General features: G+C 45.9%; 38 non-coding genes and 1 pseudogene across 38 annotated transcripts; all 39 read left to right on the top strand.

Moving 5' to 3' along the window:
* Window positions 1–109: 109 nt before the first annotated feature.
* LOC142580753 (5S ribosomal RNA) lies at window positions 110–228 on the top strand. The gene has a single exon (XR_012827894.1). It is a non-coding gene; the product is annotated as a 5S ribosomal RNA (ribosomal RNA).
* A 563-nt stretch (window positions 229–791) lies between these two features.
* Window positions 792–910, top strand: LOC142580752 (5S ribosomal RNA). The gene has a single exon (XR_012827893.1). It is a non-coding gene; the product is annotated as a 5S ribosomal RNA (ribosomal RNA).
* Window positions 911–1,466: 556 nt separating this feature from the next.
* On the top strand, window positions 1,467–1,585 carry LOC142580751 (5S ribosomal RNA). Its single transcript, XR_012827892.1, has one exon. It is a non-coding gene; the product is annotated as a 5S ribosomal RNA (ribosomal RNA).
* Window positions 1,586–2,149: 564 nt separating this feature from the next.
* LOC142580242 (5S ribosomal RNA) lies at window positions 2,150–2,268 on the top strand. Its single transcript, XR_012827672.1, has one exon. It is a non-coding gene; the product is annotated as a 5S ribosomal RNA (ribosomal RNA).
* A 562-nt stretch (window positions 2,269–2,830) lies between these two features.
* LOC142580750 (5S ribosomal RNA) lies at window positions 2,831–2,949 on the top strand. The gene has a single exon (XR_012827891.1). It is a non-coding gene; the product is annotated as a 5S ribosomal RNA (ribosomal RNA).
* Window positions 2,950–3,513: 564 nt separating this feature from the next.
* Window positions 3,514–3,632, top strand: LOC142580748 (5S ribosomal RNA). The gene has a single exon (XR_012827889.1). It is a non-coding gene; the product is annotated as a 5S ribosomal RNA (ribosomal RNA).
* A 564-nt stretch (window positions 3,633–4,196) lies between these two features.
* LOC142580308 (5S ribosomal RNA) lies at window positions 4,197–4,315 on the top strand. Its single transcript, XR_012827734.1, has one exon. It is a non-coding gene; the product is annotated as a 5S ribosomal RNA (ribosomal RNA).
* A 563-nt stretch (window positions 4,316–4,878) lies between these two features.
* On the top strand, window positions 4,879–4,997 carry LOC142580747 (5S ribosomal RNA). The gene has a single exon (XR_012827888.1). It is a non-coding gene; the product is annotated as a 5S ribosomal RNA (ribosomal RNA).
* A 564-nt stretch (window positions 4,998–5,561) lies between these two features.
* LOC142580746 (5S ribosomal RNA) lies at window positions 5,562–5,680 on the top strand. The gene has a single exon (XR_012827887.1). It is a non-coding gene; the product is annotated as a 5S ribosomal RNA (ribosomal RNA).
* A 562-nt stretch (window positions 5,681–6,242) lies between these two features.
* LOC142580237 (5S ribosomal RNA) lies at window positions 6,243–6,361 on the top strand. The gene has a single exon (XR_012827667.1). It is a non-coding gene; the product is annotated as a 5S ribosomal RNA (ribosomal RNA).
* A 562-nt stretch (window positions 6,362–6,923) lies between these two features.
* Window positions 6,924–7,042, top strand: LOC142580236 (5S ribosomal RNA). The gene has a single exon (XR_012827666.1). It is a non-coding gene; the product is annotated as a 5S ribosomal RNA (ribosomal RNA).
* A 562-nt stretch (window positions 7,043–7,604) lies between these two features.
* Window positions 7,605–7,723, top strand: LOC142580745 (5S ribosomal RNA). Its single transcript, XR_012827886.1, has one exon. It is a non-coding gene; the product is annotated as a 5S ribosomal RNA (ribosomal RNA).
* Window positions 7,724–8,295: 572 nt separating this feature from the next.
* Window positions 8,296–8,414, top strand: LOC142580744 (5S ribosomal RNA). The gene has a single exon (XR_012827885.1). It is a non-coding gene; the product is annotated as a 5S ribosomal RNA (ribosomal RNA).
* Window positions 8,415–8,986: 572 nt separating this feature from the next.
* Window positions 8,987–9,105, top strand: LOC142580368 (5S ribosomal RNA; annotated as a pseudogene).
* Window positions 9,106–9,668: 563 nt separating this feature from the next.
* LOC142580741 (5S ribosomal RNA) lies at window positions 9,669–9,787 on the top strand. Its single transcript, XR_012827883.1, has one exon. It is a non-coding gene; the product is annotated as a 5S ribosomal RNA (ribosomal RNA).
* A 562-nt stretch (window positions 9,788–10,349) lies between these two features.
* On the top strand, window positions 10,350–10,468 carry LOC142580740 (5S ribosomal RNA). The gene has a single exon (XR_012827882.1). It is a non-coding gene; the product is annotated as a 5S ribosomal RNA (ribosomal RNA).
* Window positions 10,469–11,030: 562 nt separating this feature from the next.
* Window positions 11,031–11,149, top strand: LOC142580739 (5S ribosomal RNA). The gene has a single exon (XR_012827881.1). It is a non-coding gene; the product is annotated as a 5S ribosomal RNA (ribosomal RNA).
* Window positions 11,150–11,712: 563 nt separating this feature from the next.
* LOC142580738 (5S ribosomal RNA) lies at window positions 11,713–11,831 on the top strand. Its single transcript, XR_012827880.1, has one exon. It is a non-coding gene; the product is annotated as a 5S ribosomal RNA (ribosomal RNA).
* A 563-nt stretch (window positions 11,832–12,394) lies between these two features.
* LOC142580737 (5S ribosomal RNA) lies at window positions 12,395–12,513 on the top strand. Its single transcript, XR_012827879.1, has one exon. It is a non-coding gene; the product is annotated as a 5S ribosomal RNA (ribosomal RNA).
* A 562-nt stretch (window positions 12,514–13,075) lies between these two features.
* Window positions 13,076–13,194, top strand: LOC142580735 (5S ribosomal RNA). The gene has a single exon (XR_012827877.1). It is a non-coding gene; the product is annotated as a 5S ribosomal RNA (ribosomal RNA).
* Window positions 13,195–13,753: 559 nt separating this feature from the next.
* LOC142580734 (5S ribosomal RNA) lies at window positions 13,754–13,872 on the top strand. Its single transcript, XR_012827876.1, has one exon. It is a non-coding gene; the product is annotated as a 5S ribosomal RNA (ribosomal RNA).
* Window positions 13,873–14,438: 566 nt separating this feature from the next.
* Window positions 14,439–14,557, top strand: LOC142580733 (5S ribosomal RNA). Its single transcript, XR_012827875.1, has one exon. It is a non-coding gene; the product is annotated as a 5S ribosomal RNA (ribosomal RNA).
* Window positions 14,558–15,119: 562 nt separating this feature from the next.
* On the top strand, window positions 15,120–15,238 carry LOC142580732 (5S ribosomal RNA). Its single transcript, XR_012827874.1, has one exon. It is a non-coding gene; the product is annotated as a 5S ribosomal RNA (ribosomal RNA).
* Window positions 15,239–15,800: 562 nt separating this feature from the next.
* LOC142580731 (5S ribosomal RNA) lies at window positions 15,801–15,919 on the top strand. The gene has a single exon (XR_012827873.1). It is a non-coding gene; the product is annotated as a 5S ribosomal RNA (ribosomal RNA).
* A 566-nt stretch (window positions 15,920–16,485) lies between these two features.
* On the top strand, window positions 16,486–16,604 carry LOC142580730 (5S ribosomal RNA). The gene has a single exon (XR_012827872.1). It is a non-coding gene; the product is annotated as a 5S ribosomal RNA (ribosomal RNA).
* A 562-nt stretch (window positions 16,605–17,166) lies between these two features.
* On the top strand, window positions 17,167–17,285 carry LOC142580729 (5S ribosomal RNA). Its single transcript, XR_012827871.1, has one exon. It is a non-coding gene; the product is annotated as a 5S ribosomal RNA (ribosomal RNA).
* A 562-nt stretch (window positions 17,286–17,847) lies between these two features.
* Window positions 17,848–17,966, top strand: LOC142580728 (5S ribosomal RNA). Its single transcript, XR_012827870.1, has one exon. It is a non-coding gene; the product is annotated as a 5S ribosomal RNA (ribosomal RNA).
* A 561-nt stretch (window positions 17,967–18,527) lies between these two features.
* Window positions 18,528–18,646, top strand: LOC142580726 (5S ribosomal RNA). Its single transcript, XR_012827869.1, has one exon. It is a non-coding gene; the product is annotated as a 5S ribosomal RNA (ribosomal RNA).
* A 562-nt stretch (window positions 18,647–19,208) lies between these two features.
* Window positions 19,209–19,327, top strand: LOC142580725 (5S ribosomal RNA). Its single transcript, XR_012827868.1, has one exon. It is a non-coding gene; the product is annotated as a 5S ribosomal RNA (ribosomal RNA).
* A 562-nt stretch (window positions 19,328–19,889) lies between these two features.
* Window positions 19,890–20,008, top strand: LOC142580723 (5S ribosomal RNA). Its single transcript, XR_012827866.1, has one exon. It is a non-coding gene; the product is annotated as a 5S ribosomal RNA (ribosomal RNA).
* A 562-nt stretch (window positions 20,009–20,570) lies between these two features.
* LOC142580722 (5S ribosomal RNA) lies at window positions 20,571–20,689 on the top strand. The gene has a single exon (XR_012827865.1). It is a non-coding gene; the product is annotated as a 5S ribosomal RNA (ribosomal RNA).
* Window positions 20,690–21,255: 566 nt separating this feature from the next.
* LOC142580721 (5S ribosomal RNA) lies at window positions 21,256–21,374 on the top strand. The gene has a single exon (XR_012827863.1). It is a non-coding gene; the product is annotated as a 5S ribosomal RNA (ribosomal RNA).
* Window positions 21,375–21,937: 563 nt separating this feature from the next.
* LOC142580720 (5S ribosomal RNA) lies at window positions 21,938–22,056 on the top strand. The gene has a single exon (XR_012827862.1). It is a non-coding gene; the product is annotated as a 5S ribosomal RNA (ribosomal RNA).
* A 563-nt stretch (window positions 22,057–22,619) lies between these two features.
* Window positions 22,620–22,738, top strand: LOC142580719 (5S ribosomal RNA). The gene has a single exon (XR_012827861.1). It is a non-coding gene; the product is annotated as a 5S ribosomal RNA (ribosomal RNA).
* Window positions 22,739–23,301: 563 nt separating this feature from the next.
* LOC142580718 (5S ribosomal RNA) lies at window positions 23,302–23,420 on the top strand. The gene has a single exon (XR_012827860.1). It is a non-coding gene; the product is annotated as a 5S ribosomal RNA (ribosomal RNA).
* Window positions 23,421–23,982: 562 nt separating this feature from the next.
* On the top strand, window positions 23,983–24,101 carry LOC142580717 (5S ribosomal RNA). The gene has a single exon (XR_012827859.1). It is a non-coding gene; the product is annotated as a 5S ribosomal RNA (ribosomal RNA).
* Window positions 24,102–24,664: 563 nt separating this feature from the next.
* Window positions 24,665–24,783, top strand: LOC142580715 (5S ribosomal RNA). Its single transcript, XR_012827858.1, has one exon. It is a non-coding gene; the product is annotated as a 5S ribosomal RNA (ribosomal RNA).
* A 562-nt stretch (window positions 24,784–25,345) lies between these two features.
* LOC142580247 (5S ribosomal RNA) lies at window positions 25,346–25,464 on the top strand. Its single transcript, XR_012827677.1, has one exon. It is a non-coding gene; the product is annotated as a 5S ribosomal RNA (ribosomal RNA).
* A 562-nt stretch (window positions 25,465–26,026) lies between these two features.
* LOC142580714 (5S ribosomal RNA) lies at window positions 26,027–26,145 on the top strand. The gene has a single exon (XR_012827857.1). It is a non-coding gene; the product is annotated as a 5S ribosomal RNA (ribosomal RNA).
* The last annotated feature ends 191 nt before the right edge of the window (window positions 26,146–26,336 follow it).

Below are 26,336 nucleotides of genomic sequence, written 5' to 3'. Positions count from 1 at the left end.
GAAACCACGTAATGAGACGTTTCCGTAACCCGTAAAGACTATTCATTGTAGCTGTAGAGAGCCGATGCTCCCTTTTAGATACAGGCAGCATCGGAAACCTTCGTTTCTCGCCATCGGCCATACCATGCTGAATACGCCGGTTCTCGTCCGATCCCCGAAGCTAAGCAGCATTGGGCTCGGTCAGTACTTGGGAGGGAGACCACCTGGGAACACCGAGTGCTGATGGCACCTTTCTTTTTAATTTTTTTTTTTGCCTGCACTACTTTTTTGTTGTTATTATTATTATTATTATTATTTTAGTTGGCATGTTTTGAATGTAGGCGTAAAGCTGTGGTGAGTGGACGCGCTGGCGAAATATAAACACTCATCATCCGCAGCCTCTCGTGCGTCAACATCGATCTGAACTTCGCGGGCACAAATTCAAAACGACATGAAGGACGTGGCATGATATTACGCGGAGTAATATGGCGACAAGAAGTGTCACTAATCGCGAAAATTGTTCGCATAAACTGCTAACTGCATCGCTATTACACGCATGCAGGTTGATAACATCACATAGACGGCAGCACATTCCAAGCCACATGTGCAAGCCGCAGAAAAGCACACACAACGTGTTACGTCCACTCTCCTCTGCACAACTCGCACACGCAATTTTCTCTTTTCTAGCGCAGATCAACAAATTGAAACCACGTAATGAGACGTTTCCGTAACCCGTAAAGACTATTCATTGTAGCTGTAGAGAGCCGATGCTCCCTTTTAGATACAGGCAGCATCGGAAACCTTCGTTTCTCGCCATCGGCCATACCATGCTGAATACGCCGGTTCTCGTCCGATCCCCGAAGCTAAGCAGCATTGGGCTCGGTCAGTACTTGGGAGGGAGACCACCTGGGAACACCGAGTGCTGATGGCACCTTTCTTTTTAATTTTTTTTTTGCCTGCACTTCTTTTTTGTTGTTATTATTATTATTATTTTAGTTGGCATGTTTTGAATGTAGGCGTAAAGCTGTGGTGAGTGGACGCGCTGGCGAAATATAAACACTCATCATCCGCAGCCTCTCGTGCGTCAACATCGATCTGAACTTCGCGGGCACAAATTCAAAACGACATGAAGGACGTGGCATGATATTACGCGGAGTAATATGGCGACAAGAAGTGTCACTAATCGCGAAAATTGTTCGCATAAACTGCTAACTGCATCGCTATTACACGCATGCAGGTTGATAACATCACATAGACGGCAGCACATTCCAAGCCACATGTGCAAGCCGCAGAAAAGCACACACAACGTGTTACGTCCACTCTCCTCTGCACAACTCGCACACGCAATTTTCTCTTTTCTAGCGCAGATCAACAAATTGAAACCACGTAATGAGACGTTTCCGTAACCCGTAAAGACTATTCATTGTAGCTGTAGAGAGCCGATGCTCCCTTTTAGATACAGGCAGCATCGGAAACCTTCGTTTCTCGCCATCGGCCATACCATGCTGAATACGCCGGTTCTCGTCCGATCCCCGAAGCTAAGCAGCATTGGGCTCGGTCAGTACTTGGGAGGGAGACCACCTGGGAACACCGAGTGCTGATGGCACCTTTCTTTTTAATTTTTTCTTTTTGCCTGCACTTCTTTTTTGTTGTTATTATTATTATTATTATTATTTTAGTTGGCATGTTTTGAATGTAGGCGTAAAGCTGTGGTGAGTGGACGCGCTGGCGAAATATAAACACTCATCATCCGCAGCCTCTCGTGCGTCAACATCGATCTGAACTTCGCGGGCACAAATTCAAAACGACATGAAGGACGTGGCATGATATTACGCGGAGTAATATGGCGACAAGAAGTGTCACTAATCGCGAAAATTGTTCGCATAAACTGCTAACTGCATCGCTATTACACGCATGCAGGTTGATAACATCACATAGACGGCAGCACATTCCAAGCCACATGTGCAAGCCGCAGAAAAGCACACACAACGTGTTACGTCCACTCTCCTCTGCACAACTCGCACACGCAATTTTCTCTTTTCTAGCGCAGATCAACAAATTGAAACCACGTAATGAGACGTTTCCGTAACCCGTAAAGACTATTCATTGTAGCTGTAGAGAGCCGATGCTCCCTTTTAGATACAGGCAGCATCGGAAACCTTCGTTTCTCGCCATCGGTCATACCATGCTGAATACGCCGGTTCTCGTCCGATCCCCGAAGCTAAGCAGCATTGGGCTCGGTCAGTACTTGGGAGGGAGACCACCTGGGAACACCGAGTGCTGATGGCACCTTTCTTTTTAATTTTTTTTTTGCCTGCACTTCTTTTTTGTTGTTATTATTATTATTATTATTATTTTAGTTGGCATGTTTTGAATGTAGGCGTAAAGCTGTGGTGAGTGGACGCGCTGGCGAAATATAAACACTCATCATCCGCAGCCTCTCGTGCGTCAACATCGATCTGAACTTCGCGGGCACAAATTCAAAACGACATGAAGGACGTGGCATGATATTACGTGGAGTAATATGGCGACAAGAAGTGTCACTAATCGCGAAAATTGTTCGCATAAACTGCTAACTGCATCGCTATTACACGCATGCAGGTTGATAACATCACATAGACGGCAGCACATTCCAAGCCACATGTGCAAGCCGCAGAAAAGCACACACAACGTGTTACGTCCACTCTCCTCTGCACAACTCGCACACGCAATTTTCTCTTTTCTAGCGCAGATCAACAAATTGAAACCGCGTAATGAGACGTTTCCGTAACCCGTAAAGACTATTCATTGTAGCTGTAGAGAGCCGATGCTCCCTTTTAGATACAGGCAGCATCGGAAACCTTCGTTTCTCGCCATCGGCCATACCATGCTGAATACGCCGGTTCTCGTCCGATCCCCGAAGCTAAGCAGCATTGGGCTCGGTCAGTACTTGGGAGGGAGACCACCTGGGAACACCGAGTGCTGATGGCACCTTTCTTTTTAATTTTTTTTTTTTGCCTGCACTTCTTTTTTGTTGTTATTATTATTATTATTATTATTTTAGTTGGCATGTTTTGAATGTAGGCGTAAAGCTGTGGTGAGTGGACGCGCTGGCGAAATATAAACACTCATCATCCGCAGCCTCTCGTGCGTCAACATCGATCTGAACTTCGCGGGCACAAATTCAAAACGACATGAAGGACGTGGCATGATATTACGCGGAGTAATATGGCGACAAGAAGTGTCACTAATCGCGAAAATTGTTCGCATAAACTGCTAACTGCATCGCTATTACACGCATGCAGGTTGATAACATCACATAGACGGCAGCACATTCCAAGCCACATGTGCAAGCCGCAGAAAAGCACACACAACGTGTTACGTCCACTCTCCTCTGCACAACTCGCACACGCAATTTTCTCTTTTCTAGCGCAGATCAACAAATTGAAACCACGTAATGAGACGTTTCCGTAACCCGTAAAGACTATTCATTGTAGCTGTAGAGAGCCGATGCTCCCTTTTAGATACAGGCAGCATCGGAAACCTTCGTTTCTCGCCATCGGCCATACCATGCTGAATACGCCGGTTCTCGTCCGATCCCCGAAGCTAAGCAGCATTGGGCTCGGTCAGTACTTGGGAGGGAGACCACCTGGGAACACCGAGTGCTGATGGCACCTTTCTTTTTAATTTTTTTTTTTTGCCTGCACTTCTTTTTTGTTGTTATTATTATTATTATTATTATTTTAGTTGGCATGTTTTGAATGTAGGCGTAAAGCTGTGGTGAGTGGACGCGCTGGCGAAATATAAACACTCATCATCCGCAGCCTCTCGTGCGTCAACATCGATCTGAACTTCGCGGGCACAAATTCAAAACGACATGAAGGACGTGGCATGATATTACGCGGAGTAATATGGCGACAAGAAGTGTCACTAATCGCGAAAATTGTTCGCATAAACTGCTAACTGCATCGCTATTACACGCATGCAGGTTGATAACATCACATAGACGGCAGCACATTCCAAGCCACATGTGCAAGCCGCAGAAAAGCACACACAACGTGTTACGTCCACTCTCCTCTGCACAACTCGCACACGCAATTTTCTCTTTTCTAGCGCAGATCAACAAATTGAAACCACGTAATGAGACGTTTCCGTAACCCGTAAAGACTATTCATTGTAGCTGTAGAGAGCCGATGCTCCCTTTTAGATACAGGCAGCATCGGAAACCTTCGTTTCTCGCCATCGGCCATACCATGCTGAATACGCCGGTTCTCGTCCGATCCCCGAAGCTAAGCAGCATTGGGCTCGGTCGGTACTTGGGAGGGAGACCACCTGGGAACACCGAGTGCTGATGGCACCTTTCTTTTTAATTTTTTTTTTTGCCTGCACTTCTTTTTTGTTGTTATTATTATTATTATTATTATTTTAGTTGGCATGTTTTGAATGTAGGCGTAAAGCTGTGGTGAGTGGACGCGCTGGCGAAATATAAACACTCATCATCCGCAGCCTCTCGTGCGTCAACATCGATCTGAACTTCGCGGGCACAAATTCAAAACGACATGAAGGACGTGGCATGATATTACGCGGAGTAATATGGCGACAAGAAGTGTCACTAATCGCGAAAATTGTTCGCATAAACTGCTAACTGCATCGCTATTACACGCATGCAGGTTGATAACATCACATAGACGGCAGCACATTCCAAGCCACATGTGCAAGCCGCAGAAAAGCACACACAACGTGTTACGTCCACTCTCCTCTGCACAACTCGCACACGCAATTTTCTCTTTTCTAGCGCAGATCAACAAATTGAAACCACGTAATGAGACGTTTCCGTAACCCGTAAAGACTATTCATTGTAGCTGTAGAGAGCCGATGCTCCCTTTTAGATACAGGCAGCATCGGAAACCTTCGTTTCTCGCCATCGGCCATACCATGCTGAATACGCCGGTTCTCGTCCGATCCCCGAAGCTAAGCAGCATTGGGCTCGGTCAGTACTTGGGAGGGAGACCACCTGGGAACACCGAGTGCTGATGGCACCTTTCTTTTTAATTTTTTTTTTTTGCCTGCACTTCTTTTTTGTTGTTGTTATTATTATTATTATTATTTTAGTTGGCATGTTTTGAATGTAGGCGTAAAGCTGTGGTGAGTGGACGCGCTGGCGAAATATAAACACTCATCATCCGCAGCCTCTCGTGCGTCAACATCGATCTGAACTTCGCGGGCACAAATTCAAAACGACATGAAGGACGTGGCATGATATTACGCGGAGTAATATGGCGACAAGAAGTGTCACTAATCGCGAAAATTGTTCGCATAAACTGCTAACTGCATCGCTATTACACGCATGCAGGTTGATAACATCACATAGACGGCAGCACATTCCAAGCCACATGTGCAAGCCGCAGAAAAGCACACACAACGTGTTACGTCCACTCTCCTCTGCACAACTCGCACACGCAATTTTCTCTTTTCTAGAGCAGATCAACAAATTGAAACCACGTAATGAGACGTTTCCGTAACCCGTAAAGACTATTCATTGTAGCTGTAGAGAGCCGATGCTCCCTTTTAGATACAGGCAGCATCGGAAACCTTCGTTTCTCGCCATCGGCCATACCATGCTGAATACGCCGGTTCTCGTCCGATCCCCGAAGCTAAGCAGCATTGGGCTCGGTCAGTACTTGGGAGGGAGACCACCTGGGAACACCGAGTGCTGATGGCACCTTTCTTTTTAATTTTTTTTTTGCCTGCACTTCTTTTTTGTTGTTATTATTATTATTATTATTATTTTAGTTGGCATGTTTTGAATGTAGGCGTAAAGCTGTGGTGAGTGGACGCGCTGGCGAAATATAAACACTCATCATCCGCAGCCTCTCGTGCGTCAACATCGATCTGAACTTCGCGGGCACAAATTCAAAACGACATGAAGGACGTGGCATGATATTACGCGGAGTAATATGGCGACAAGAAGTGTCACTAATCGCGAAAATTGTTCGCATAAACTGCTAACTGCATCGCTATTACACGCATGCAGGTTGATAACATCACATAGACGGCAGCACATTCCAAGCCACATGTGCAAGCCGCAGAAAAGCACACACAACGTGTTACGTCCACTCTCCTCTGCACAACTCGCACACGCAATTTTCTCTTTTCTAGCGCAGATCAACAAATTGAAACCACGTAATGAGACGTTTCCGTAACCCGTAAAGACTATTCATTGTAGCTGTAGAGAGCCGATGCTCCCTTTTAGATACAGGCAGCATCGGAAACCTTCGTTTCTCGCCATCGGCCATACCATGCTGAATACGCCGGTTCTCGTCCGATCCCCGAAGCTAAGCAGCATTGGGCTCGATCAGTACTTGGGAGGGAGACCACCTGGGAACACCGAGTGCTGATGGCACCTTTCTTTTTAATTTTTTTTTTGCCTGCACTTCTTTTTTGTTGTTATTATTATTATTATTATTATTTTAGTTGGCATGTTTTGAATGTAGGCGTAAAGCTGTGGTGAGTGGACGCGCTGGCGAAATATAAACACTCATCATCCGCAGCCTCTCGTGCGTCAACATCGATCTGAACTTCGCGGGCACAAATTCAAAACGACATGAAGGACGTGGCATGATATTACGCGGAGTAATATGGCGACAAGAAGTGTCACTAATCGCGAAAATTGTTCGCATAAACTGCTAACTGCATCGCTATTACACGCATGCAGGTTGATAACATCACATAAACGGCAGCACATTCCAAGCCACATGTGCAAGCCGCAGAAAAGCACACACAACGTGTTACGTCCACTCTCCTCTGCACAACTCGCACACGCAATTTTCTCTTTTCTAGCGCAGATCAACAAATTGAAACCACGTAATGAGACGTTTCCGTAACCCGTAAAGACTATTCATTGTAGCTGTAGAGAGCCGATGCTCCCTTTTAGATACAGGCAGCATCGGAAACCTTCGTTTCTCGCCATCGGCCATACCATGCTGAATACGCCGGTTCTCGTCCGATCCCCGAAGCTAAGCAGCATTGGGCTCGATCAGTACTTGGGAGGGAGACCACCTGGGAACACCGAGTGCTGATGGCACCTTTCTTTTTAATTTTTTTTTTGCCTGCACTTCTTTTTTGTTGTTATTATTATTATTATTATTATTTTAGTTGGCATGTTTTGAATGTAGGCGTAAAGCTGTGGTGAGTGGACGCGCTGGCGAAATATAAACACTCATCATCCGCAGCCTCTCGTGCGTCAACATCGATCTGAACTTCGCGGGCACAAATTCAAAACGACATGAAGGACGTGGCATGATATTACGCGGAGTAATATGGCGACAAGAAGTGTCACTAATCGCGAAAATTGTTCGCATAAACTGCTAACTGCATCGCTATTACACGCATGCAGGTTGATAACATCACATAAACGGCAGCACATTCCAAGCCACATGTGCAAGCCGCAGAAAAGCACACACAACGTGTTACGTCCACTCTCCTCTGCACAACTCGCACACGCAATTTTCTCTTTTCTAGCGCAGATCAACAAATTGAAACCACGTAATGAGACGTTTCCGTAACCCGTAAAGACTATTCATTGTAGCTGTAGAGAGCCGATGCTCCCTTTTAGATACAGGCAGCATCGGAAACCTTCGTTTCTCGCCATCGGCCATACCATGCTGAATACGCCGGTTCTCGTCCGATCCCCGAAGCTAAGCAGCATTGGGCTCGGTCAGTACTTGGGAGGGAGACCACCTGGGAACACCGAGTGCTGATGGCACCTTTCTTTTTAATTTTTTTTTTTGCCTGCACTTCTTTTTTGTTGTTATTATTATTATTATTATTATTATTATTATTTTAGTTGGCATGTTTTGAATGTAGGCGTAAAGCTGTGGTGAGTGGACGCGCTGGCGAAATATAAACACTCATCATCCGCAGCCTCTCGTGCGTCAACATCGATCTGAACTTCGCGGGCACAAATTCAAAACGACATGAAGGACGTGGCATGATATTACGCGGAGTAATATGGCGACAAGAAGTGTCACTAATCGCGAAAATTGTTCGCATAAACTGCTAACTGCATCGCTATTACACGCATGCAGGTTGATAACATCACATAGACGGCAGCACATTCCAAGCCACATGTGCAAGCCGCAGAAAAGCACACACAACGTGTTACGTCCACTCTCCTCTGCACAACTCGCACACGCAATTTTCTCTTTTCTAGCGCAGATCAACAAATTGAAACCACGTAATGAGACGTTTCCGTAACCCGTAAAGACTATTCATTGTAGCTGTAGAGAGCCGATGCTCCCTTTTAGATACAGGCAGCATCGGAAACCTTCGTTTCTCGCCATCGGCCATACCATGCTGAATACGCCGGTTCTCGTCCGATCCCCGAAGCTAAGCAGCATTGGGCTCGGTCAGTACTTGGGAGGGAGACCACCTGGGAACACCGAGTGCTGATGGCACCTTTCTTTTTAATTTTTTTTTTTGCCTGCACTTCTTTTTTGTTGTTATTATTATTATTATTATTATTATTATTATTTTAGTTGGCATGTTTTGAATGTAGGCGTAAAGCTGTGGTGAGTGGACGCGCTGGCGAAATATAAACACTCATCATCCGCAGCCTCTCGTGCGTCAACATCGATCTGAACTTCGCGGGCACAAATTCAAAACGACATGAAGGACGTGGCATGATATTACGCGGAGTAATATGGCGACAAGAAGTGTCACTAATCGCGAAAATTGTTCGCATAAACTGCTAACTGCATCGCTATTACACGCATGCAGGTTGATAACATCACATAGACGGCAGCACATTCCAAGCCACATGTGCAAGCCGCAGAAAAGCACACACAACGTGTTACGTCCACTCTCCTCTGCACAACTCGCACACGCAATTTTCTCTTTTCTAGCGCAGATCAACAAATTGAAACCACGTAATGAGACGTTTCCGTAACCCGTAAAGACTATTCATTGTAGCTGTAGAGAGCCGATGCTCCCTTTTAGATACAGGCAGCATCGGAAACCTTCGTTTCTCGCCATCGGCCATACCTTGCTGAATACGCCGGTTCTCGTCCGATCCCCGAAGCTAAGCACCATTGGGCTCGGTCAGTACTTGGGAGGGAGACCACCTGGGAACACCGAGTGCTGATGGCACCTTTCTTTTTAATTTTTTTTTTTGCCTGCACTTCTTTTTTGTTGTTATTATTATTATTATTATTATTTTAGTTGGCATGTTTTGAATGTAGGCGTAAAGCTGTGGTGAGTGGACGCGCTGGCGAAATATAAACACCCATCATCCGCAGCCTCTCGTGCGTCAACATCGATCTGAACTTCGCGGGCACAAATTCAAAACGACATGAAGGACGTGGCATGATATTACGCGGAGTAATATGGCGACAAGAAGTGTCACTAATCGCGAAAATTGTTCGCATAAACTGCTAACTGCATCGCTATTACACGCATGCAGGTTGATAACATCACATAGACGGCAGCACATTCCAAGCCACATGTGCAAGCCGCAGAAAAGCACACACAACGTGTTACGTCCACTCTCCTCTGCACAACTCGCACACGCAATTTTCTCTTTTCTAGCGCAGATCAACAAATTGAAACCGCGTAATGAGACGTTTCCGTAACCCGTAAAGACTATTCATTGTAGCTGTAGAGAGCCGATGCTCCCTTTTAGATACAGGCAGCATCGGAAACCTTCGTTTCTCGCCATCGGCCATACCATGCTGAATACGCCGGTTCTCGTCCGATCCCCGAAGCTAAGCAGCATTGGGCTCGGTCAGTACTTGGGAGGGAGACCACCTGGGAACACCGAGTGCTGATGGCACCTTTCTTTTTAATTTTTTTTTTGCCTGCACTTCTTTTTTGTTGTTATTATTATTATTATTATTATTTTAGTTGGCATGTTTTGAATGTAGGCGTAAAGCTGTGGTGAGTGGACGCGCTGGCGAAATATAAACACTCATCATCCGCAGCCTCTCGTGCGTCAACATCGATCTGAACTTCGCGGGCACAAATTCAAAACGACATGAAGGACGTGGCATGATATTACGCGGAGTAATATGGCGACAAGAAGTGTCACTAATCGCGAAAATTGTTCGCATAAACTGCTAACTGCATCGCTATTACACGCATGCAGGTTGATAACATCACATAGACGGCAGCACATTCCAAGCCACATGTGCAAGCCGCAGAAAAGCACACACAACGTGTTACGTCCACTCTCCTCTGCACAACTCGCACACGCAATTTTCTCTTTTCTAGCGCAGATCAACAAATTGAAACCGCGTAATGAGACGTTTCCGTAACCCGTAAAGACTATTCATTGTAGCTGTAGAGAGCCGATGCTCCCTTTTAGATACAGGCAGCATCGGAAACCTTCGTTTCTCGCCATCGGCCATACCATGCTGAATACGCCGGTTCTCGTCCGATCCCCGAAGCTAAGCAGCATTGGGCTCGGTCAGTACTTGGGAGGGAGACCACCTGGGAACACCGAGTGCTGATGGCACCTTTCTTTTTAATTTTTTTTTTGCCTGCACTTCTTTTTTGTTGTTATTATTATTATTATTATTATTTTAGTTGGGATGTTTTGAATGTAGGCGTAAAGCTGTGGTGAGTGGACGCGCTGGCGAAATATAAACACTCATCATCCGCAGCCTCTCGTGCGTCAACATCGATCTGAACTTCGCGGGCACAAATTCAAAACGACATGAAGGACGTGGCATGATATTACGCGGAGTAATATGGCGACAAGAAGTGTCACTAATCGCGAAAATTGTTCGCATAAACTGCTAACTGCATCGCTATTACACGCATGCAGGTTGATAACATCACATAGACGGCAGCACATTCCAAGCCACATGTGCAAGCCGCAGAAAAGCACACACAACGTGTTACGTCCACTCTCCTCTGCACAACTCGCACACGCAATTTTCTCTTTTCTAGCGCAGATCAACAAATTGAAACCACGTAATGAGACGTTTCCGTAACCCGTAAAGACTATTCATTGTAGCTGTAGAGAGCCGATGCTCCCTTTTAGATACAGGCAGCATCGGAAACCTTCGTTTCTCGCCATCGGCCATACCATGCTGAATACGCCGGTTCTCGTCCGATCCCCGAAGCTAAGCAGCATTGGGCTCGGTCAGTACTTGGGAGGGAGACCACCTGGGAACACCGAGTGCTGATGGCACCTTTCTTTTTAATTTTTTTTTTTGCCTGCACTTCTTTTTTGTTGTTATTATTATTATTATTATTATTTTAGTTGGCATGTTTTGAATGTAGGCGTAAAGCTGTGGTGAGTGGACGCGCTGGCGAAATATAAACACTCATCATCCGCAGCCTCTCGTGCGTCAACATCGATCTGAACTTCGCGGGCACAAATTCAAAACGACATGAAGGACGTGGCATGATATTACGCGGAGTAATATGGCGACAAGAAGTGTCACTAATCGCGAAAATTGTTCGCATAAACTGCTAACTGCATCGCTATTACACGCATGCAGGTTGATAACATCACATAGACGGCAGCACATTCCAAGCCACATGTGCAAGCCGCAGAAAAGCACACACAACGTGTTACGTCCACTCTCCTCTGCACAACTCGCACACGCAATTTTCTCTTTTCTAGCGCAGATCAACAAATTGAAACCACGTAATGAGACGTTTCCGTAACCCGTAAAGACTATTCATTGTAGCTGTAGAGAGCCGATGCTCCCTTTTAGATACAGGCAGCATCGGAAACCTTCGTTTCTCGCCATCGGCCATACCATGCTGAATACGCCGGTTCTCGTCCGATCCCCGAAGCTAAGCAGCATTGGGCTCGGTCAGTACTTGGGAGGGAGACCACCTGGGAACACCGAGTGCTGATGGCACCTTTCTTTTTAATTTTTTTTTTTGCCTGCACTTCTTTTTTGTTGTTATTATTATTATTATTATTATTTTAGTTGGCATGTTTTGAATGTAGGCGTAAAGCTGTGGTGAGTGGACGCGCTGGCGAAATATAAACACTCATCATCCGCAGCCTCTCGTGCGTCAACATCGATCTGAACTTCGCGGGCACAAATTCAAAACGACATGAAGGACGTGGCATGATATTACGCGGAGTAATATGGCGACAAGAAGTGTCACTAATCGCGAAAATTGTTCGCATAAACTGCTAACTGCATCGCTATTACACGCATGCAGGTTGATAACATCACATAGACGGCAGCACATTCCAAGCCACATGTGCAAGCCGCAGAAAAGCACACACAACGTGTTACGTCCACTCTCCTCTGCACAACTCGCACACGCAATTTTCTCTTTTCTAGCGCAGATCAACAAATTGAAACCACGTAATGAGACGTTTCCGTAACCCGTAAAGACTATTCATTGTAGCTGTAGAGAGCCGATGCTCCCTTTTAGATACAGGCAGCATCGGAAACCTTCGTTTCTCGCCATCGGCCATACCATGCTGAATACGCCGGTTCTCGTCCGATCCCCGAAGCTAAGCAGCATTGGGCTCGGTCAGTACTTGGGAGGGAGACCACCTGGGAACACCGAGTGCTGATGGCACCTTTCTTTTTAATTTTTTTTTTGCCTGCACTTCTTTTTTGTTGTTATTATTATTATTATTATTATTTTAGTTGGCATGTTTTGAATGTAGGCGTAAAGCTGTGGTGAGTGGACGCGCTGGCGAAATATAAACACTCATCATCCGCAGCCTCTCGTGCGTCAACATCGATCTGAACTTCGCGGGCACAAATTCAAAACGACATGAAGGACGTGGCATGATATTACGCGGAGTAATATGGCGACAAGAAGTGTCACTAATCGCGAAAATTGTTCGCATAAACTGCTAACTGCATCGCTATTACACGCATGCAGGTTGATAACATCACATAGACGGCAGCACATTCCAAGCCACATGTGCAAGCCGCAGAAAAGCACACACAACGTGTTACGTCCACTCTCCTCTGCACAACTCGCACACGCAATTTTCTCTTTTCTAGCGCAGATCAACAAATTGAAACCACGTAATGAGACGTTTCCGTAACCCGTAAAGACTATTCATTGTAGCTGTAGAGAGCCGATGCTCCCTTTTAGATACAGGCAGCATCGGAAACCTTCGTTTCTCGCCATCGGCCATACCATGCTGAATACGCCGGTTCTCGTCCGATCCCCGAAGCTAAGCAGCATTGGGCTCGGTCAGTACTTGGGAGGGAGACCACCTGGGAACACCGAGTGCTGATGGCACCTTTCTTTTTAATTTTTTTTTTGCCTGCACTTCTTTTTTGTTATTATTATTATTATTATTATTTTAGTTGGCACGTTTTGAATGTAGGCGTAAAGCTGTGGTGAGTGGACGCGCTGGCGAAATATAAACACTCATCATCCGCAGCCTCTCGTGCGTCAACATCGATCTGAACTTCGCGGGCACAAATTCAAAACGACATGAAGGACGTGGCATGATATTACGCGGAGTAATATGGCGACAAGAAGTGTCACTAATCGCGAAAATTGTTCGCATAAACTGCTAACTGCATCGCTATTACACGCATGCAGGTTGATAACATCACATAGACGGCAGCACATTCCAAGCCACATGTGCAAGCCGCAGAAAAGCACACACAACGTGTTACGTCCACTCTCCTCTGCACAACTCGCACACGCAATTTTCTCTTTTCTAGCGCAGATCAACAAATTGAAACCACGTAATGAGACGTTTCCGTAACCCGTAAAGACTATTCATTGTAGCTGTAGAGAGCCGATGCTCCCTTTTAGATACAGGCAGCATCGGAAACCTTCGTTTCTCGCCATCGGCCATACCATGCTGAATACGCCGGTTCTCGTCCGATCCCCGAAGCTAAGCAGCATTGGGCTCGGTCAGTACTTGGGAGGGAGACCACCTGGGAACACCGAGTGCTGATGGCACCTTTCTTTTTAATTTTTTTTTTTGCCTGCACTTCTTTTTTGTTGTTATTATTATTATTATTATTATTATTTTAGTTGGCATGTTTTGAATGTAGGCGTAAAGCTGTGGTGAGTGGACGCGCTGGCGAAATATAAACACTCATCATCCGCAGCCTCTCGTGCGTCAACATCGATCTGAACTTCGCGGGCACAAATTCAAAACGACATGAAGGACGTGGCATGATATTACGCGGAGTAATATGGCGACAAGAAGTGTCACTAATCGCGAAAATTGTTCGCATAAACTGCTAACTGCATCGCTATTACACGCATGCAGGTTGATAACATCACATAGACGGCAGCACATTCCAAGCCACATGTGCAAGCCGCAGAAAAGCACACACAACGTGTTACGTCCACTCTCCTCTGCACAACTCGCACACGCAATTTTCTCTTTTCTAGCGCAGATCAACAAATTGAAACCACGTAATGAGACGTTTCCGTAACCCGTAAAGACTATTCATTGTAGCTGTAGAGAGCCGATGCTCCCTTTTAGATACAGGCAGCATCGGAAACCTTCGTTTCTCGCCATCGGCCATACCATGCTGAATACGCCGGTTCTCGTCCGATCCCCGAAGCTAAGCAGCATTGGGCTCGGTCAGTACTTGGGAGGGAGACCACCTGGGAACACCGAGTGCTGATGGCACCTTTCTTTTTAATTTTTTTTTTGCCTGCACTTCTTTTTTGTTGTTATTATTATTATTATTATTATTTTAGTTGGCACGTTTTGAATGTAGGCGTAAAGCTGTGGTGAGTGGACGCGCTGGCGAAATATAAACACTCATCATCCGCAGCCTCTCGTGCGTCAACATCGATCTGAACTTCGCGGGCACAAATTCAAAACGACATGAAGGACATGGCATGATATTACGCGGAGTAATATGGCGACAAGAAGTGTCACTAATCGCGAAAATTGTTCGCATAAACTGCTAACTGCATCGCTATTACACGCATGCAGGTTGATAACATCACATAGACGGCAGCACATTCCAAGCCACATGTGCAAGCCGCAGAAAAGCACACACAACGTGTTACGTCCACTCTCCTCTGCACAACTCGCACACGCAATTTTCTCTTTTCTAGCGCAGATCAACAAATTGAAACCACGTAATGAGACGTTTCCGTAACCCGTAAAGACTATTCATTGTAGCTGTAGAGAGCCGATGCTCCCTTTTAGATACAGGCAGCATCGGAAACCTTCGTTTCTCGCCATCGGCCATACCATGCTGAATACGCCGGTTCTCGTCCGATCCCCGAAGCTAAGCAGCATTGGGCTCGGTCAGTACTTGGGAGGGAGACCACCTGGGAACACCGAGTGCTGATGGCACCTTTCTTTTTAATTTTTTTTTTGCCTGCACTTCTTTTTTGTTGTTATTATTATTATTATTATTATTTTAGTTGGCATGTTTTGAATGTAGGCGTAAAGCTGTGGTGAGTGGACGCGCTGGCGAAATATAAACACTCATCATCCGCAGCCTCTCGTGCGTCAACATCGATCTGAACTTCGCGGGCACAAATTCAAAACGACATGAAGGACGTGGCATGATATTACGCGGAGTAATATGGCGACAAGAAGTGTCACTAATCGCGAAAATTGTTCGCATAAACTGCTAACTGCATCGCTATTACACGCATGCAGGTTGATAACATCACATAGACGGCAGCACATTCCAAGCCACATGTGCAAGCCGCAGAAAAGCACACACAACGTGTTACGTCCACTCTCCTCTGCACAACTCGCACACGCAATTTTCTCTTTTCTAGCGCAGATCAACAAATTGAAACCGCGTAATGAGACGTTTCCGTAACCCGTAAAGACTATTCATTGTAGCTGTAGAGAGCCGATGCTCCCTTTTAGATACAGGCAGCATCGGAAACCTTCGTTTCTCGCCATCGGCCATACCATGCTGAATACGCCGGTTCTCGTCCGATCCCCGAAGCTAAGCAGCATTGGGCTCGGTCAGTACTTGGGAGGGAGACCACCTGGGAACACCGAGTGCTGATGGCACCTTTCTTTTTAATTTTTTTTTTTGCCTGCACTTCTTTTTTGTTGTTATTATTATTATTATTATTATTATTTTAGTTGGCATGTTTTGAATGTAGGCGTAAAGCTGTGGTGAGTGGACGCGCTGGCGAAATATAAACACTCATCATCCGCAGCCTCTCGTGCGTCAACATCGATCTGAACTTCGCGGGCACAAATTCAAAACGACATGAAGGACGTGGCATGATATTACGCGGAGTAATATGGCGACAAGAAGTGTCACTAATCGCGAAAATTGTTCGCATAAACTGCTAACTGCATCGCTATTACACGCATGCAGGTTGATAACATCACATAGACGGCAGCACATTCCAAGCCACATGTGCAAGCCGCAGAAAAGCACACACAACGTGTTACGTCCACTCTCCTCTGCACAACTCGCACACGCAATTTTCTCTTTTCTAGCGCAGATCAACAAATTGAAACCACGTAATGAGACGTTTCCGTAACCCGTAAAGACTATTCATTGTAGCTGTAGAGAGCCGATGCTCCCTTTTAGATACAGGCAGCATCGGAAACCTTCGTTTCTCGCCATCGGCCATACCATGCTGAATACGCCGGTTCTCGTCCGATCCCCGAAGCTAAGCAGCATTGGGCTCGGTCAGTACTTGGGAGGGAGACCACCTGGGAACACCGAGTGCTGATGGCACCTTTCTTTTTAATTTTTTTTTTGCCTGCACTTCTTTTTTGTTGTTATTATTATTATTATTATTATTTTAGTTGGCATGTTTTAAATGTAGGCGTAAAGCTGTGGTGAGTGGACGCGCTGGCGAAATATAAACACTCATCATCCGCAGCCTCTCGTGCGTCAACATCGATCTGAACTTCGCGGGCACAAATTCAAAACGACATGAAGGACGTGGCATGATATTACGCGGAGTAATATGGCGACAAGAAGTGTCACTAATCGCGAAAATTGTTCGCATAAACTGCTAACTGCATCGCTATTACACGCATGCAGGTTGATAACATCACATAGACGGCAGCACATTCCAAGCCACATGTGCAAGCCGCAGAAAAGCACACACAACGTGTTACGTCCACTCTCCTCTGCACAACTCGCACACGCAATTTTCTCTTTTCTAGCGCAGATCAACAAATTGAAACCACGTAATGAGACGTTTCCGTAACCCGTAAAGACTATTCATTGTAGCTGTAGAGAGCCGATGCTCCCTTTTAGATACAGGCAGCATCGGAAACCTTCGTTTCTCGCCATCGGCCATACCATGCTGAATACGCCGGTTCTCGTCCGATCCCCGAAGCTAAGCAGCATTGGGCTCGGTCAGTACTTGGGAGGGAGACCACCTGGGAACACCGAGTGCTGATGGCACCTTTCTTTTTAATTTTTTTTTTGCCTGCACTTCTTTTTTGTTGTTATTATTATTATTATTATTATTTTAGTTGGCATGTTTTGAATGTAGGCGTAAAGCTGTGGTGAGTGGACGCGCTGGCGAAATATAAACACTCATCATCCGCAGCCTCTCGTGCGTCAACATCGATCTGAACTTCGCGGGCACAAATTCAAAACGACATGAAGGACGTGGCATGATATTACGCGGAGTAATATGGCGACAAGAAGTGTCACTAATCGCGAAAATTGTTCGCATAAACTGCTAACTGCATCGCTATTACACGCATGCAGGTTGATAACATCACATAGACGGCAGCACATTCCAAGCCACATGTGCAAGCCGCAGAAAAGCACACACAACGTGTTACGTCCACTCTCCTCTGCACAACTCGCACACGCAATTTTCTCTTTTCTAGCGCAGATCAACAAATTGAAACCACGTAATGAGACGTTTCCGTAACCCGTAAAGACTATTCATTGTAGCTGTAGAGAGCCGATGCTCCCTTTTAGATACAGGCAGCATCGGAAACCTTCGTTTCTCGCCATCGGCCATACCATGCTGAATACGCCGGTTCTCGTCCGATCCCCGAAGCTAAGCAGCATTGGGCTCGGTCAGTACTTGGGAGGGAGACCACCTGGGAACACCGAGTGCTGATGGCACCTTTCTTTTTAATTTTTTTTTGCCTGCACTTCTTTTTTGTTGTTATTATTATTATTATTATTATTTTAGTTGGCACGTTTTGAATGTAGGCGTAAAGCTGTGGTGAGTGGACGCGCTGGCGAAATATAAACACTCATCATCCGCAGCCTCTCGTGCGTCAACATCGATCTGAACTTCGCGGGCACAAATTCAAAACGACATGAAGGACGTGGCATGATATTACGCGGAGTAATATGGCGACAAGAAGTGTCACTAATCGCGAAAATTGTTCGCATAAACTGCTAACTGCATCGCTATTACACGCATGCAGGTTGATAACATCACATAGACGGCAGCACATTCCAAGCCACATGTGCAAGCCGCAGAAAAGCACACACAACGTGTTACGTCCACTCTCCTCTGCACAACTCGCACACGCAATTTTCTCTTTTCTAGCGCAGATCAACAAATTGAAACCACGTAATGAGACGTTTCCGTAACCCGTAAAGACTATTCATTGTAGCTGTAGAGAGCCGATGCTCCCTTTTAGATACAGGCAGCATCGGAAACCTTCGTTTCTCGCCATCGGCCATACCATGCTGAATACGCCGGTTCTCGTCCGATCCCCGAAGCTAAGCAGCATTGGGCTCGGTCAGTACTTGGGAGGGAGACCACCTGGGAACACCGAGTGCTGATGGCACCTTTCTTTTTAATTTTTTTTTTGCCTGCACTTCTTTTTTGTTGTTATTATTATTATTATTCTTATTTTAGTTGGCATGTTTTGAATGTAGGCGTAAAGCTGTGGTGAGTGGACGCGCTGGCGAAATATAAACACTCATCATCCGCAGCCTCTCGTGCGTCAACATCGATCTGAACTTCGCGGGCACAAATTCAAAACGACATGAAGGACGTGGCATGATATTACGCGGAGTAATATGGCGACAAGAAGTGTCACTAATCGCGAAAATTGTTCGCATAAACTGCTAACTGCATCGCTATTACACGCATGCAGGTTGATAACATCACATAGACGGCAGCACATTCCAAGCCACATGTGCAAGCCGCAGAAAAGCACACACAACGTGTTACGTCCACTCTCCTCTGCACAACTCGCACACGCAATTTTCTCTTTTCTAGCGCAGATCAACAAATTGAAACCACGTAATGAGACGTTTCCGTAACCCGTAAAGACTATTCATTGTAGCTGTAGAGAGCCGATGCTCCCTTTTAGATACAGGCAGCATCGGAAACCTTCGTTTCTCGCCATCGGCCATACCATGCTGAATACGCCGGTTCTCGTCCGATCCCCGAAGCTAAGCAGCATTGGGCTCGGTCAGTACTTGGGAGGGAGACCACCTGGGAACACCGAGTGCTGATGGCACCTTTCTTTTTAATTTTTTTTTTGCCTGCACTTCTTTTTTGTTGTTATTATTATTATTATTATTATTTTAGTTGGCACGTTTTGAATGTAGGCGTAAAGCTGTGGTGAGTGGACGCGCTGGCGAAATATAAACACTCATCATCCGCAGCCTCTCGTGCGTCAACATCGATCTGAACTTCGCGGGCACAAATTCAAAACGACATGAAGGACGTGGCATGATATTACGCGGAGTAATATGGCGACAAGAAGTGTCACTAATCGCGAAAATTGTTCGCATAAACTGCTAACTGCATCGCTATTACACGCATGCAGGTTGATAACATCACATAGACGGCAGCACATTCCAAGCCACATGTGCAAGCCGCAGAAAAGCACACACAACGTGTTACGTCCACTCTCCTCTGCACAACTCGCACACGCAATTTTCTCTTTTCTAGCGCAGATCAACAAATTGAAACCACGTAATGAGACGTTTCCGTAACCCGTAAAGACTATTCATTGTAGCTGTAGAGAGCCGATGCTCCCTTTTAGATACAGGCAGCATCGGAAACCTTCGTTTCTCGCCATCGGCCATACCATGCTGAATACGCCGGTTCTCGTCCGATCCCCGAAGCTAAGCAGCATTGGGCTCGGTCAGTACTTGGGAGGGAGACCACCTGGGAACACCGAGTGCTGATGGCACCTTTCTTTTTAATTTTTTTTTTGCCTGCACTTCTTTTTTGTTGTTATTATTATTATTATTATTATTTTAGTTGGCATGTTTTGAATGTAGGCGTAAAGCTGTGGTGAGTGGACGCGCTGGCGAAATATAAACACTCATCATCCGCAGCCTCTCGTGCGTCAACATCGATCTGAACTTCGCGGGCACAAATTCAAAACGACATGAAGGACGTGGCATGATATTACGCGGAGTAATATGGCGACAAGAAGTGTCACTAATCGCGAAAATTGTTCGCATAAACTGCTAACTGCATCGCTATTACACGCATGCAGGTTGATAACATCACATAGACGGCAGCACATTCCAAGCCACATGTGCAAGCCGCAGAAAAGCACACACAACGTGTTACGTCCACTCTCCTCTGCACAACTCGCACACGCAATTTTCTCTTTTCTAGCGCAGATCAACAAATTGAAACCGCGTAATGAGACGTTTCCGTAACCCGTAAAGACTATTCATTGTAGCTGTAGAGAGCCGATGCTCCCTTTTAGATACAGGCAGCATCGGAAACCTTCGTTTCTCGCCATCGGCCATACCATGCTGAATACGCCGGTTCTCGTCCGATCCCCGAAGCTAAGCAGCATTGGGCTCGGTCAGTACTTGGGAGGGAGACCACCTGGGAACACCGAGTGCTGATGGCACCTTTCTTTTTAATTTTTTTTTTTGCCTGCACTTCTTTTTTGTTGTTATTATTATTATTATTATTATTATTTTAGTTGGCATGTTTTGAATGTAGGCGTAAAGCTGTGGTGAGTGGACGCGCTGGCGAAATATAAACACTCATCATCCGCAGCCTCTCGTGCGTCAACATCGATCTGAACTTCGCGGGCACAAATTCAAAACGACATGAAGGACGTGGCATGATATTACGCGGAGTAATATGGCGACAAGAAGTGTCACTAATCGCGAAAATTGTTCGCATAAACTGCTAACTGCATCGCTATTACACGCATGCAGGTTGATAACATCACATAGACGGCAGCACATTCCAAGCCACATGTGCAAGCCGCAGAAAAGCACACACAACGTGTTACGTCCACTCTCCTCTGCACAACTCGCACACGCAATTTTCTCTTTTCTAGCGCAGATCAACAAATTGAAACCACGTAATGAGACGTTTCCGTAACCCGTAAAGACTATTCATTGTAGCTGTAGAGAGCCGATGCTCCCTTTTAGATACAGGCAGCATCGGAAACCTTCGTTTCTCGCCATCGGCCATACCATGCTGAATACGCCGGTTCTCGTCCGATCCCCGAAGCTAAGCAGCATTGGGCTCGGTCAGTACTTGGGAGGGAGACCACCTGGGAACACCGAGTGCTGATGGCACCTTTCTTTTTAATTTTTTTTTTTGCCTGCACTTCTTTTTTGTTGTTATTATTATTATTATTATTATTTTAGTTGGCATGTTTTAAATGTAGGCGTAAAGCTGTGGTGAGTGGACGCGCTGGCGAAATATAAACACTCATCATCCGCAGCCTCTCGTGCGTCAACATCGATCTGAACTTCGCGGGCACAAATTCAAAACGACATGAAGGACGTGGCATGATATTACGCGGAGTAATATGGCGACAAGAAGTGTCACTAATCGCGAAAATTGTTCGCATAAACTGCTAACTGCATCGCTATTACACGCATGCAGGTTGATAACATCACATAGACGGCAGCACATTCCAAGCCACATGTGCAAGCCGCAGAAAAGCACACACAACGTGTTACGTCCACTCTCCTCTGCACAACTCGCACACGCAATTTTCTCTTTTCTAGCGCAGATCAACAAATTGAAACCACGTAATGAGACGTTTCCGTAACCCGTAAAGACTATTCATTGTAGCTGTAGAGAGCCGATGCTCCCTTTTAGATACAGGCAGCATCGGAAACCTTCGTTTCTCGCCATCGGCCATACCATGCTGAATACGCCGGTTCTCGTCCGATCCCCGAAGCTAAGCAGCATTGGGCTCGGTCAGTACTTGGGAGGGAGACCACCTGGGAACACCGAGTGCTGATGGCACCTTTCTTTTTAATTTTTTTTTTTGCCTGCACTTCTTTTTTGTTGTTATTATTATTATTATTATTATTTTAGTTGGCATGTTTTGAATGTAGGCGTAAAGCTGTGGTGAGTGGACGCGCTGGCGAAATATAAACACTCATCATCCGCAGCCTCTCGTGCGTCAACATCGATCTGAACTTCGCGGGCACAAATTCAAAACGACATGAAGGACGTGGCATGATATTACGCGGAGTAATATGGCGACAAGAAGTGTCACTAATCGCGAAAATTGTTCGCATAAACTGCTAACTGCATCGCTATTACACGCATGCAGGTTGATAACATCACATAGACGGCAGCACATTCCAAGCCACATGTGCAAGCCGCAGAAAAGCACACACAACGTGTTACGTCCACTCTCCTCTGCACAACTCGCACACGCAATTTTCTCTTTTCTAGCGCAGATCAACAAATTGAAACCACGTAATGAGACGTTTCCGTAACCCGTAAAGACTATTCATTGTAGCTGTAGAGAGCCGATGCTCCCTTTTAGATACAGGCAGCATCGGAAACCTTCGTTTCTCGCCATCGGCCATACCATGCTGAATACGCCGGTTCTCGTCCGATCCCCGAAGCTAAGCAGCATTGGGCTCGGTCAGTACTTGGGAGGGAGACCACCTGGGAACACCGAGTGCTGATGGCACCTTTCTTTTTAATTTTTTTTTTTGCCTGCACTTCTTTTTTGTTGTTATTATTATTATTATTATTATTTTAGTTGGCACGTTTTGAATGTAGGCGTAAAGCTGTGGTGAGTGGACGCGCTGGCGAAATATAAACACTCATCATCCGCAGCCTCTCGTGCGTCAACATCGATCTGAACTTCGCGGGCACAAATTCAAAACGACATGAAGGACGTGGCATGATATTACGCGGAGTAATATGGCGACAAGAAGTGTCACTAATCGCGAAAATTGTTCGCATAAACTGCTAACTGCATCGCTATTACACGCATGCAGGTTGATAACATCACATAGACGGCAGCACATTCCAAGCCACATGTGCAAGCCGCAGAAAAGCACACACAACGTGTTACGTGCACTCTCCTCTGCACAACTCGCACACGCAATTTTCTCTTTTCTAGCGCAGATCAACAAATTGAAACCACGTAATGAGACGTTTCCGTAACCCGTAAAGACTATTCATTGTAGCTGTAGAGAGCCGATGCTCCCTTTTAGATACAGGCAGCATCGGAAACCTTCGTTTCTCGCCATCGGCCATACCATGCTGAATACGCCGGTTCTCGTCCGATCCCCGAAGCTAAGCAGCATTGGGCTCGGTCAGTACTTGGGAGGGAGACCACCTGGGAACACCGAGTGCTGATGGCACCTTTCTTTTTAATTTTTTTTTTGCCTGCACTTCTTTTTTGTTGTTATTATTATTATTATTCTTATTTTAGTTGGCATGTTTTGAATGTAGGCGTAAAGCTGTGGTGAGTGGACGCGCTGGCGAAATATAAACACTCATCATCCGCAGCCTCTCGTGCGTCAACATCGATCTGAACTTCGCGGGCACAAATTCAAAACGACATGAAGGACGTGGCATGATATTACGCGGAGTAATATGGCGACAAGAAGTGTCACTAATCGCGAAAATTGTTCGCATAAACTGCTAACTGCATCGCTATTACACGCATGCAGGTTGATAACATCACATAGACGGCAGCACATTCCAAGCCACATGTGCAAGCCGCAGAAAAGCACACACAACGTGTTACGTCCACTCTCCTCTGCACAACTCGCACACGCAATTTTCTCTTTTCTAGCGCAGATCAACAAATTGAAACCGCGTAATGAGACGTTTCCGTAACCCGTAAAGACTATTCATTGTAGCTGTAGAGAGCCGATGCTCCCTTTTAGATACAGGCAGCATCGGAAACCTTCGTTTCTCGCCATCGGCCATACCATGCTGAATACGCCGGTTCTCGTCCGATCCCCGAAGCTAAGCAGCATTGGGCTCGGTCAGTACTTGGGAGGGAGACCACCTGGGAACACCGAGTGCTGATGGCACCTTTCTTTTTAATTTTTTTTTTTGCCTGCACTTCTTTTTTGTTGTTATTATTATTATTATTATTATTTTAGTTGGCATGTTTTGAATGTAGGCGTAAAGCTGTGGTGAGTGGACGCGCTGGCGAAATATAAACACTCATCATCCGCAGCCTCTCGTGCGTCAACATCGATCTGAACTTCGCGGGCACAAATTCAAAACGACATGAAGGACGTGGCATGATATTACGCGGAGTAATATGGCGACAAGAAGTGTCACTAATCGCGAAAATTGTTCGCATAAACTGCTAACTGCATCGCTATTACACGCATGCAGGTTGATAACATCACATAGACGGCAGCACATTCCAAGCCACATGTGCAAGCCGCAGAAAAGCACACACAACGTGTTACGTCCACTCTCCTCTGCACAACTCGCACACGCAATTTTCTCTTTTCTAGCGCAGATCAACAAATTGAAACCACGTAATGAGACGTTTCCGTAACCCGTAAAGACTATTCATTGTAGCTGTAGAGAGCCGATGCTCCCTTTTAGATACAGGCAGCATCGGAAACCTTCGTTTCTCGCCATCGGCCATACCATGCTGAATACGCCGGTTCTCGTCCGATCCCCGAAGCTAAGCAGCATTGGGCTCGGTCAGTACTTGGGAGGGAGACCACCTGGGAACACCGAGTGCTGATGGCACCTTTCTTTTTAATTTTTTTTTTGCCTGCACTTCTTTTTTGTTGTTATTATTATTATTATTATTATTTTAGTTGGCATGTTTTGAATGTAGGCGTAAAGCTGTGGTGAGTGGACGCGCTGGCGAAATATAAACACTCATCATCCGCAGCCTCTCGTGCGTCAACATCGATCTGAACTTCGCGGGCACAAATTCAAAACGACATGAAGGACGTGGCATGATATTACGCGGAGTAATATGGCGACAAGAAGTGTCACTAATCGCGAAAATTGTTCGCATAAACTGCTAACTGCATCGCTATTACACGCATGCAGGTTGATAACATCACATAGACGGCAGCACATTCCAAGCCACATGTGCAAGCCGCAGAAAAGCACACACAACGTGTTACGTCCACTCTCCTCTGCACAACTCGCACACGCAATTTTCTCTTTTCTAGCGCAGATCAACAAATTGAAACCGCGTAATGAGACGTTTCCGTAACCCGTAAAGACTATTCATTGTAGCTGTAGAAAGCCGATGCTCCCTTTTAGATACAGGCAGCATCGGAAACCTTCGTTTCTCGCCATCGGCCATACCATGCTGAATACGCCGGTTCTCGTCCGATCCCCGAAGCTAAGCAGCATTGGGCTCGGTCAGTACTTGGCAGGGAGACCACCTGGGAACACCGAGTGCTGATGGCACCTTTCTTTTTAATTTTTTTTTTGCCTGCACTTCTTTTTTGTTGTTATTATTATTATTATTATTATTTTAGTTGGCATGTTTTGAATGTAGGCGTAAAGCTGTGGTGAGTGGACGCGCTGGCGAAATATAAACACTCATCATCCGCAGCCTCTCGTGCGTCAACATCGATCTGAACTTCGCGGGCACAAATTCAAAACGACATGAAGGACGTGGCATGATATTACGCGGAGTAATATGGCGACAAGAAGTGTCACTAATCGCGAAAATTGTTCGCATAAACTGCTAACTGCATCGCTATTACACGCATGCAGGTTGATAACATCACATAGACGGCAGCACATTCCAAGCCACATGTGCAAGCCGCAGAAAAGCACACACAACGTGTTACGTCCACTCTCCTCTGCACAACTCGCACACGCAATTTTCTCTTTTCTAGCGCAGATCAACAAATTGAAACCACGTAATGAGACGTTTCCGTAACCCGTAAAGACTATTCATTGTAGCTGTAGAGAGCCGATGCTCCCTTTTAGATACAGGCAGCATCGGAAACCTTCGTTTCTCGCCATCGGCCATACCATGCTGAATACGCCGGTTCTCGTCCGATCCCCGAAGCTAAGCAGCATTGGGCTCGGTCAGTACTTGGGAGGGAGACCACCTGGGAACACCGAGTGCTGATGGCACCTTTCTTTTTAATTTTTTTTTGCCTGCACTTCTTTTTTTTTGTTATTATTATTATTATTATTATTTTAGTTGGCATGTTTTGAATGTAGGCGTAAAGCTGTGGTGAGTGGACGCGCTGGCGAAATATAAACACTCATCATCCGCAGCCTCTCGTGCGTCAACATCGATCTGAACTTCGCGGGCACAAATT

This window comes from Dermacentor variabilis, chromosome 4, assembly GCF_050947875.1.
Source record: "Dermacentor variabilis isolate Ectoservices chromosome 4, ASM5094787v1, whole genome shotgun sequence".
NCBI classification, from domain to species: Eukaryota; Metazoa; Arthropoda; class Arachnida; order Ixodida; family Ixodidae; genus Dermacentor; species Dermacentor variabilis.
This window is presented reverse-complemented; position numbering and strand designations above follow the sequence as displayed.